The sequence below is a fragment of the Thalassophryne amazonica genome, chromosome 7 (genome assembly GCF_902500255.1).
Source record: "Thalassophryne amazonica chromosome 7, fThaAma1.1, whole genome shotgun sequence".
Classification (NCBI taxonomy): Eukaryota; Metazoa; Chordata; class Actinopteri; order Batrachoidiformes; family Batrachoididae; genus Thalassophryne; species Thalassophryne amazonica.
This window is the reverse complement of record NC_047109.1, coordinates 2,319,532-2,330,492: the sequence shown is the minus strand read 5'-3', so window position 1 is coordinate 2,330,492 and position 10,961 is coordinate 2,319,532.

The window sequence follows — 10,961 nt, the reverse complement described above, 5'->3', positions numbered from 1 at the left end:
AACACAAATTTGCCCACTTTGGCGCCGCCTGGTGGCCAACACATACAATCCCCCACTGATTTTTAGGGCCCGAGTAGGCAACGTCCTACGAGGACCCTATTGTAATTGCCCTGTTTATTATTATTATTATTGCCACTTTTGAAATCGAAATTTCGGCCTCTTCCCATGCTCAAAAACTCACTAAACTTTCCAAAGTTGTCCAGTCGATTCCGAAATTCGATATTTTGGGGGCGTCGCACATGGTTGCAGAAAAATCGCGAAATAGCGCCTCCTATAAATTTTCAAAAACCCCTCCGCATTGGGCTTTTTTCACCGTAGTCTCACGAAATTTGGTCCACATATTTACCATGCCAGGACGCACGAAAAAGTCTCTTACTGTCATGGTGAAATATCGACAGGAAGTCGGCCATTTTGATTTTAAGTTTCGATTTTGAGCAAATTTTTTGCCATTTTTGCCCATTTCCACTACTTACATTTGAACGAACTCGTCCTAGGGATTTCATCCGATCGTCTTCAAATTTGGTCAAAATCATCACAACACAATGGTGATCAAAAGTTATCAAAAGATTCTAATTAAGTCAAAAGGCGTGGCTGCTAGGGGTCGTCAAACTTTGGCGAGCTTTTCGGAGCACGCCATTTTACTTCGAACGGCTGTCACTCCCACATACTTAGTCATAAATCCTTCAAACTTGCTGGACATGATGAGTGCTCAGCCTTGAACGTGTACATATCTTAAGTTCCCACCTCCGCCATAGCGCCCCCCGGTGGTGGCGGGAAATGTCCTATTTTTACTTTAAGAGGTCCTGATGTCACATACTTAACCCAATCAACTTCATTCCACTTCTAAAACATGCAGAACAAATTGATGAACGTAGGCAATGAACGCCGTGAAGTTACGAGTAACGGCGTGCTGAATATTGACCATTTGCCTTGAAATTACGTTCTTCCTTTTGACAGCTTTAATTTTGTCACATCATCATGAAAATTGATACACAGGTCAAGCACGACAACTTCTTACAATTCATAGGGGCGTCGCCCATGGGCGGGGCAAAATGCCTCAATAGCGCCCCCTTGAAACTTTCAAAAACCCCTCCACATAGGGTTTTTTTTGGAGTACGGAGATGAAAATTGGTACACATGTGTGACTTACAAAAAAGTCTCTTGCACCATGGGTCTACTCCAAACAGGAAGTCGGCCATTTTGAATTTTCTTCTCATTTTGGCGTGATTTCCACATGTTGTATTTGAACGAACTCCTCCTAGGGATTTTGTCCAATGCACTTCAAATTTCTTCCACATCACCCACAGACGATGCTGACCAAAAGTTATCGAAAGCTTTTCTTTATGTTGAAGGGTGTGGCCGCTATGGCTCCGCCATTTTGACCCTTCGCCATGGAACATTATACTTAAACAGGTACTGATGTCACATACGTTACACCATCAACTTCCTTCCACTTCTAAAACATGCAGAACAAGTTGGTGAACATAGGCGATGATTGCCGTGAACTTACGAGTAACGGCTTCTGTGTGGTGGCGTACCGAATATCGCCCCTTCGCCATGAAATTACGTTCTTCCTTTTGACAGCTTTAATTTTGTCATATCATCATGAAAATTGATACACAGGTCAAGCATGACAACCTCCTACAATTCATAGGGGCGTCGCCCATGGGCAGGGCAAAGTGCCTCAATAGCGCCCCCTTGAAAATTTCAAAAAACCCTCCCCATAGGGGTTTTTTTGGAGTAGGGAGATGAAAATTGGTACACGTGTGACTTGCATAGACGTACAAAAAAGTCTCTTGCACCATGAGTCTACTCCAAACATGAAGTCGGCCATTTTGAATTTTTTTCTCATTTTGGCGTGATTTCCACATGTTGTATTTGAACGAACTCCTTCTAGGGATTTTGTCCAATGCACTTCAAATTTCTTTGACAGCATCCAGAGATGATACTGACCAAAAGTTATCGAAAGCTTTTCTCTATGTTGAAGGTTGTGGACGCTATGGTGCTGCCATTTTGACCCTTTGCCATGGAACATCAAGTCATGATAACTCCTTCATGCTTTGCCTGATTGACTTGAAACTTCACATGTATGATGACGGTTGGCCCCTGTTTGTACACTTGGCGCCCCCTAGTGGATGAACAATCAACATGTCATAACTCCTTGATGCATTGTGTGATTTGTTTAAAATTTTAACTGTGTGATGAGTCGTTGCCCCTGCATGCACATGCACACGTGGTCACAAGGGCACCCACTGGCCTGGGTAGGCGGTTGCGCGGAACGAGGGCCCGTATATGACTGCTTGCAGTCATAGTTTTTTTTGTTTTTGTTGTTTTAAAGAGGGTAAGTCTTGCCCTTTCTAATACAATAAAAATCTTGCTGGGGGATTAAACACATATTGAGTAATAGCCTTCACAAATATCAGTATTTCTGAAAATTCATCAACTTGAAGTGCCCCCTATATTCAACGTGTTCAATCCCCGAACCCAAATTAGTGATTATTTTGAAGAACTGTCCTCCTATAATACTTAAATCACAAAAGTACTTTGGGGGATTGAACGCATTTCATGTACAAGCAGTCCAAATGTTTCCTGTTCACCAAATTTCAGTTTAAGACCATTTTGGGTGTGAACTTTGATGACCCCTGGTGAGGTCACTGTATGGAATGTGGCCAAACTTTTTGGTGTATGTTTGTTTGGTGGAGGATGCATCCAGTTACCAAAGTGTGAGCAAAATCTGAGTTGGTCACTATCACAGTCCCATGTAAACTGTCTGATTCTTACGAGGTCTGTCCGTAAAGTAGCGGACCTTTTTTTTTTAAAACTATATGCATTTGATTCATATGTTTTTACGTCAGACAAGCTTGAACCCTCGTGCGCATGCGTGAGTTTTTCCATGCCTGTCGGTTACGTCATTCGCCTGTGAGCACGCCTTGTGGGAGGAGTGGTCCAGCCCCCTCGGCTGATTTTCATTCTCAGCAAACAGCTGAGCTACTGCCACTTTGTTCCATGAAATTCTTTTCAGAAACTCTGCCAGACAACCAGCTGGAAACCATTTCGAAGATTTGGTTGTTTTTTCGGCGAAAATTTTACGGACTTCACAGAGAATAAGGACTGTTACTACAGCTTTAAGGACGCCCCACAATGGCGCATGGTGCACCGCGCTCCGAGCTGTGACGATGAGGCAGAAAACGCCAGATCATTTCTAAACAGATGGCTGTGTGGAGCCGGGACCGTCGTTTGGAATTTCTCTGGTTATCACAAGAGCTGGACATCAGCCATTTTCCAGCAGATTTCACTTTTAACAAGAGATTTTGTCGTGGAAAGCCGCATGGAGGCTTTGTCCCTCACGACCGATTCGCTGATCGACCGAGACAAAGACCGCCTCTGTTTCGGCGTGTCAGAGGACAAGTTGGGACATGCCTATCTCGGCTTTCAATGCTTACCAGTCCAGTGAGTATTGGAGAAATTGTGGAGAGATGGGCATGTCCCAACGTCGGATTCACAGAGCCATCCGTTTAGAAATGATCCGGTGGTTCATGCCTCTCGATGGTGGCATGGAGCGCGGCGCGCCGAGCGCCATTGTGGGCCGTCCTTAAAGCAACAGTAACAGTCCTTATTCTCTGTGAAGCCCGTAAAATATTCACCGAAAGCCAGATAAATTTTTCAAATGTTTCCAGCTCCATGTCTCTAACAGTTTCTGAAAAAATTGTGATGGAAAAAAAGACCAAATCATTCCGCCATTTCCTGACAATGAAAATCCGACGAGGGGGGTGGACCACTCCTTCCACAAGGCGTGCTCACAGGGGAATGACGCAACCAACAGGCGTGGAATATGTCACGCATGCGCACAAGAGTGCAAGCTTGTCTGACGTAAAAACATATGAATCAAATCCATATAGTTTTTACCCTGACCTCTAGTAATACTGTGAGAAATCTTGGAGTCATTTTTGATCAGGAAATGTCATTCAGTGCGCATATTAAACAAATATGTAGGACTGCTTTTTTGCATTTGTGCAATATCTCTAAAATTAGAAAGGTCTTGTCTCAGAGTGATGCTGAAAAACTAATTCATGCATTTATTTCCTCTAGGCTGGACTATTGTAATTCATTATTATCAGGTTGTCCTAAAAGTTCCCTGAAAAGCCTTCAGTTAATTCAAAATGCTGCAGCTAGAGTACTGACGGGGACTAGAAGGAGAAAGCATATTTCACCCATATTGGCCTCTCTTCATTGGCTTCCGGTTAATTCTAGAATAGAATTTAAAATTCTTCTTCTTACTTGTAAGGTTTTGAATAATCAGGTCCCATCTTATCTTAGGGACCTCATAGTACCATATCATCCCAATAGAGCGCTTCGCTCTCAGACTGCAGGCTTACGTTTTTAGGAATCCGCTAGCTTAGCGTAGCTACTAGCTCTTAGCCGATTTAGCATGGCGGCTTCTCCTGTCTCTCCCGCACTTTTCTGCTCTGGGTGTGAAATGTTTAGTTATTCCTCGGCCTCCTTTAGCAGTAACGGTACTTGTAATAAGTGTAGCTTATTCGTAGCTTTGGAGGCCAGGCTGGGCGAATTGGAGACTCGGCTCCGCACCGTGGAAAATTCTACAGCTAGCCAGGCCCCTGTAGTCGGTGCGGACCAAGGTAGCTTAGCCGCCGTTAGTTACCCCCTGGCAGATCCCGAGCAGCTGGGAAAGCAGGCTGACTGGGTGACTGTGAGGAGGAAGCGTAGCCCTAAACAGAAGCCCTGTGTACACCGCCAACCCGTTCACATCTCTAACCGTTTTTCCCCACTCGACGACACACCCGCCGAGGATCAAACTCTGGTTATTGGCGACTCTGTTTTGCGAAATGTGAAGTTAGCGACACCAGCAACCATAGTCAATTGTCTTCCGGGGGCCAGAGCAGGCGACATTAAAGGAAATTTGAAACTGCTGGCTAAGGCTAAGCGTAAATTTGGTAAGATTGTAATTCACGTCGGCAGTAATGACACCCGGTTACGCCAATCGGAGGTCACTAAAATTAACATTAAATCGGTGTGTAACTTTGCAAAAACAATGTCGGACTCTGTAGTTTTCTCTGGGCCCCTCCCCAATCAGACCGGGAGTGACATGTTTAGCCGCATGTTCTCCTTGAATTGCTGGCTGTCTGAGTGGTGTCCAAAAAATGTGGTGGGCTTCATAGATAATTGGCAAAGCTTCTGGGGAAAACCTGGTCTTGTTAGAAGAGACGGCATCCATCCCACTTTGGATGGAGCAGCTCTCATTTCTAGAAATCTGGCCAATTTTCTTAAATCCTCCAAACCGTGACTATCCAGGGTTGGGACCAGGAAGCAGAGTTGTAGTCTTACACACCTCTCTGCAGCTTCTCTCCCCTTGCCATCCCCTCATTACCCCATCTCCGTAGAGACGGTGCCTGCTCCCAGACTACCAATAACCAGCAAAAATCTATTTAAGCATAAAAATTAAAAAAGAAAAAATAATATAGCACCTTCAACTGTACCACAGACTAAAACAGTTAAAAGTGGTCTATTAAACATGAGGTCTCTCTCTTCTAAGTCCCTGTTGGTAAATGATATAATAATTGATCAACATATTGATTTATTCTGCCTTACAGAAACCTGGTTACAGCAGGATGAATATGTTAGTTTAAATGAGTCAACACCCCCGAGTCACACTAACTGCCAGAATGCTCGTAGCACGGGCCGGGGCGGAGGATTAGCAGCAATCTTCCATTCTAGCTTATTAATTAATCAAAAACCCAGACAGAGCTTTAATTCATTTGAAAGCTGGACTCTTAGTCTTGTCCATCCAAATTGGAAGTCCCAAAAACCAGTTTTATTTGTTGTTATCTATCATCCACCTGGTCGTTACTGTGAGTTTCTCTGTGAATTTTCAGACCTTTTGTCTGACTAAGTGCTAAGCTCAGATAAGATAATTATAGTGGGCGATTTTAACATCCACACAGATGCTGAGAATGACAGCCTCAACACTGCATTTAATCTATTATTAGACTCTATTGGCTTTGCTCAAAAAGTAAATGATTCCACCCACCACTTTAATCATATCTTAGATCTTGTTCTGACTTATGGTATGGAAATAGAAGACTTAACAGTATTCCCTGAAAACTCCCTTCTGTCTGATCATTTCTTAATAACATTTACATTTACTCTGATGGGGAATAAGTTTCATTACACTAGAAGTCTTTCAGAAAGCGCTGTAACTAGGTTTAAGGATATGATTCCTTCTTTATGTTCTCTAATGCCATATACCAACACAGTGCAGAGTAGCTACCTAAACTCTGTAAGTGAGATAGAGTATCTCGTCAATAGTTTTACATCCTCATTGAAGACAACTTTGGATGCTGTAGCTCCTCTGAAAAAAGAGAGCTTTAAATCAGAAGTGCCTGACTCCGTGGTATAACTCACAAACTCGTAGCTTAAAGCAGATAACCCGTAAGTTGGAGAGGAAATGGCGTCTCACTAATTTAGAAGATCTTCACTTAGCCTGGAAAAAGAGTCTGTTGCTCTATAAAAAAGCCCTCCGTAAAGCTAGGACATCTTTCTACTCATCACTAATGGAAGAAAATAAGAACAACCCCAGGTTTCTTTTCAGCACTGTAGCCAGGCTGACAAAGAGTCAGAGCTCTATTGAGCTAAGTATTCCATTAACTTTAACTAGTAATGACTTCATGACTTTCTTTGCTAACAAAATTTTAACTATTAGAGAAAAAATTACTCATAACCATCCCAAAGACGTATCGTTATCTTTGGCTGCTTTCAGTGATGCCGGTATTTGGTTAGACTCTTTCTCTCCGATTGTTCTGTCTGAGTTATTTTCATTAGTTACTTCATCCAAACCATCAACATGTTTATTAGACCCCATTCCTACCAGGCTGCTCAAGGAAGCCCTACCATTATTTAATGCTTCGATCTTAAATATGATCAATCTATCTTTGTTAGTTGGCTATGTACCACAGGCTTTTAAGGTGGCAGTAATTAAACCATTACTTAAAAAGCCATCACTTGACCCAGCTATCTTAGCTAATTATAGGCCAATCTCCAACCTTCCTTTTCTCTCAAAAATTCTTGAAAGGGTAGTTGTAAAACAGCTAACTGATCATCTGCAGAGGAATGGTCTATTTGAAGAGTTTCAGTCAGGTTTTAGAATTCATCATAGTACAGAAACAGCATTAGTGAAGGTTACAAATGATCTTCTTATGGCCTCGGACAGTGGACTCATCTCTGTGCTTGTTCTGTTAGACCTCAGTGCTGCTTTTGATACAGTTGACCATAAAATTTTATTACAGAGATTAGAGCATGCCATAGGTATTAAAGGCACTGCACTGAGGTGGTTTGAATCATATTTGTCTAATAGATTACAATTTGTTCATGTAAATGGGGAATCGTCTTCACAGACTAAAGTTAATTATGGAGTTCCACAAGGTTCTGTGCTAGGACCAATTTTATTCACTTTATACATGCTTCCCTTAGGCAGTATTATTAGACGGTATTGCTTAAATTTTCATTGTTACGCAGATGATACCCAGCTTTATCTATCCATGAAGCCAGAGGACACACACCAATTAGCTAAACTGCAGGATTGTCTTACAGACATAAAGACATGGATGACCTCTAATTTCCTGCTTTTAAACTCAGATAAAACTGAAGTTATTGTACTTGGCCCCACAAATCTTAGAAACATGGTATCTAACCAGATCCTTACTCTGGATGGCATTACCCTGACCTCTAGTAATACTGTGAGAAATCTTGGAGTCATTTTTGATCAGGATATGTCATTCAAAGCGCATATTAAACAAATATGTAGGACTGCTTTTTTGCATTTACGCAATATCTCTAAAATCAGAAAGGTCTTGTCTCAGAGTGATGCTGAAAAACTAATTCATGCATTTATTTCCTCTAGGCTGGACTATTGTAATTCATTATTATCAGGTTGTCCTAAAAGTTCCCTAAAAAGCCTTCAGTTAATTCAAAATGCTGCAGCTAGAGTACTGACGGGGACTAGAAGGAGAGAGCATATCTCACCCATATTGGCCTCTCTTCATTGGCTTCCTGTTAATTCTAGAATAGAATTTAAAATTCTTCTTCTTACTTATAAGGTTTTGAATAATCAGGTCCCATCTTATCTTAGGGACCTCATAGTACCATATCACCCCAATAGAGCGCTTCGCTCTCAGACTGCAGGCTTACTTGTAGTTCCTAGGGTTTGTAAGAGTAGAATGGGAGGCAGAGCCTTCAGCTTTCAGGCTCCTCTCCTGTGGAACCAGCTCCCAATTCAGATCAGGGAGACAGACACCCTCTCTACTTTTAAGATTAGGCTTAAAACTTTCCTTTTTGCTAAAGCTTATAGTTAGGGCTGGATCAGGTGACCCTGAACCATCCCTTAGTTATGCTGCTATAGACGTAGACTGCTGGGGGGTTCCCATGATGCACTGTTTCTTTCTCTTTTGCTCTGTATGCACCACTCTGCATTTAATCATTAGTGATCGATCTCTGCTCCCCTCCACAGCATGTCTTTTTCCTGGTTCTCTCCCTCAGCCCCAACCAGTCCCAGCAGAAGACTGCCCCTCCCTGAGCCTGGTTCTGCTGGAGGTTTCTTCCTGTTAAAAGGGAGTTTTTCCTTCCCACTGTAGCCAAGTGCTTGCTCACAGGGGTCGTTTTGACCGTTGGGGTTTTACATAATTATTGTATGGCCTTGCCTTACAATATAAAGCGCCTTGGGGCAACTGTTTGTTGTGATTTGGCGCTATATAAAAAATTGATTGATTGATTGATTACTTGTAGTTCCTAGGGTTTTTAAGAGTAGAATGGGAGGCAGAGCCTTCAGCTTTCAGGCTCCTCTCCTGTGGAACCAGCTCCCAATTCGGATCAGGGAGACAGACACCCTCTGCATTTTAATCATTAGTGATTGATCTCTGCTCCCCTCCACAGCATGTCTTTTTCCTGATTCTCTCCCTCAGCCCCACCAGTCCAGCAGAAGACTGCCCCTCCGTAAGCCTGGTTCTGCTGGAGGTTTCTTCCTGTTGAAAGGGAGTTTTTCCTTCCCACTGTCACCAAGTGCTTGCTCACAGGGGGTCGTTTTGACCGTGGGGGTTTTTCTGTAATTATTGTATGGCCTTGCCTTACAATATACATCGACTTGGGGGCAACCATTTGTTTGTGATTTGGCGCTATATAAATAAAATTGATTTGATTCTGTACACAATAAAATGGACCACCAAGATAAAAATGAAAATAAAAAAATTAATAATGTTAAAATTCCTCTGTTTCTGACATGCAACACACTGTGTGGTACCGACCAGAACCACACTGGGTGGAAACGGGGCTGTCGGCATACGCTGGATAATCGTCAAGGTGTGACAGGACCTTAAAATGTTCACGTGTGTCCACTGTGCACTCGTATCAGAACAGACAGATCACTGACTTAATGAGTTTAATTATTCATTATTTCAGCTGGAAAGAGAAACTGTGACATCATTCAGTAAATCTGAACAACAAGGTGACATACAGCAGTGCACGTACATGCAGGGCTGGACTGGCATCTGAAAAGGGCCTGGGCACTTTTTGATCACCTGAGGGCCCAGCGCCGTTATATATACGATATATATATATATAGGCCTATATATGATGTCTGGAAGCATATGCTAAAGAAGAATGTATGTTTGCATCACGCAGTTTCAACAATTGAAATTAAGTGCATCAGCCTACATTAAAGAGCCCACATAAAAAATGCTTTTTCACTACTCACAAAAACCTTCTTTGGGGAGATGGGCACAATGTCAAAATGTTCATTTCATGTTAAAGTGTTTGACAAAGAAACACTGCTAGAGATGTCTTTTTATGGTATATACTATATATACACAATTACAAATAAGACAGATAAGGCCTATGGTGTGTGGTGTGTGTGTGTGTGTGGTGTGTGTGGTGTGTGTGGTGTGTGTGTGTGTGTGTGTGTGTGTGTTGTGTGAGTGAGTGAGTGAGTGAGTGAGAGAGAGAGAGAGATGCAAAGACAGGCAAGGAAAGAAAGAGAAGAAGCAATTGGTGCTCTGAGGGAGACAGAAAGCAGAGTGAGGTCAGATATGCTAAATTCATTGCATACAGGCGGGCCGGGCCTTTGAGAACCAAGGAATTTCATTGGACTAGTCCAATGTGCCTCAGGAGAAGCATCCAATGGGCCACTGTGTCATTTTTTACCGTCGCAATCAATAAAAACTATAATTATATACATTGACTAAATATGCGCTACAACTCACTCAACTTTTGTTCAGAATCAGCTTCTTATCAATGGTAACGACGCGGCTTTCCTCTCCCTCATTCTCGCAGACTTCAATAGCAAAGCAAAGAGTGCAGCGAAACGAGACGAGTCATTGGATAAATGCTGGGCTTTGGCTGGCCCGGAACGCTCAGCTTCTGAATGATGGAGTGGATGATCTGCCTGAGGCTGATCACTTTTTGATTGACAGCGAAATGACCAAATCAGCGATCTTTGTGGTAGACTATTCCAATGTGCCTCAGAAGAAGCATCCAATGGGGCCACTATGTGTCATTTTTTAACCGCGCAATCAATAAAATTGTAATTATATAGATATTTTTTAATGACAGACCAGAGGGGGCCCAAAATACGCGAGGGGCCCGGCGGGATTTGCCCGGTTACGCCAGATAGTCAGTCCTGCCGTGCGCACACACACACAAAACACACACACACACACACCACACACACACACACCACACACACACACACACACAACACCACACACACCACACACACACACACAGTGATTTTCAATCAGTCTTTAAAAGAAAAAAGTCCGCCTGAGTTTGTGGGGCCAAATCAGAGCACAGGCAGAATTCAGTTGGAGTTAAAATAACAATTTTTCTGTTTCAACCATAAAACAATGAAAAAATAAACGTTTAACGGTTCCTGAGAGTACAGCACAGCAAGGCCACTC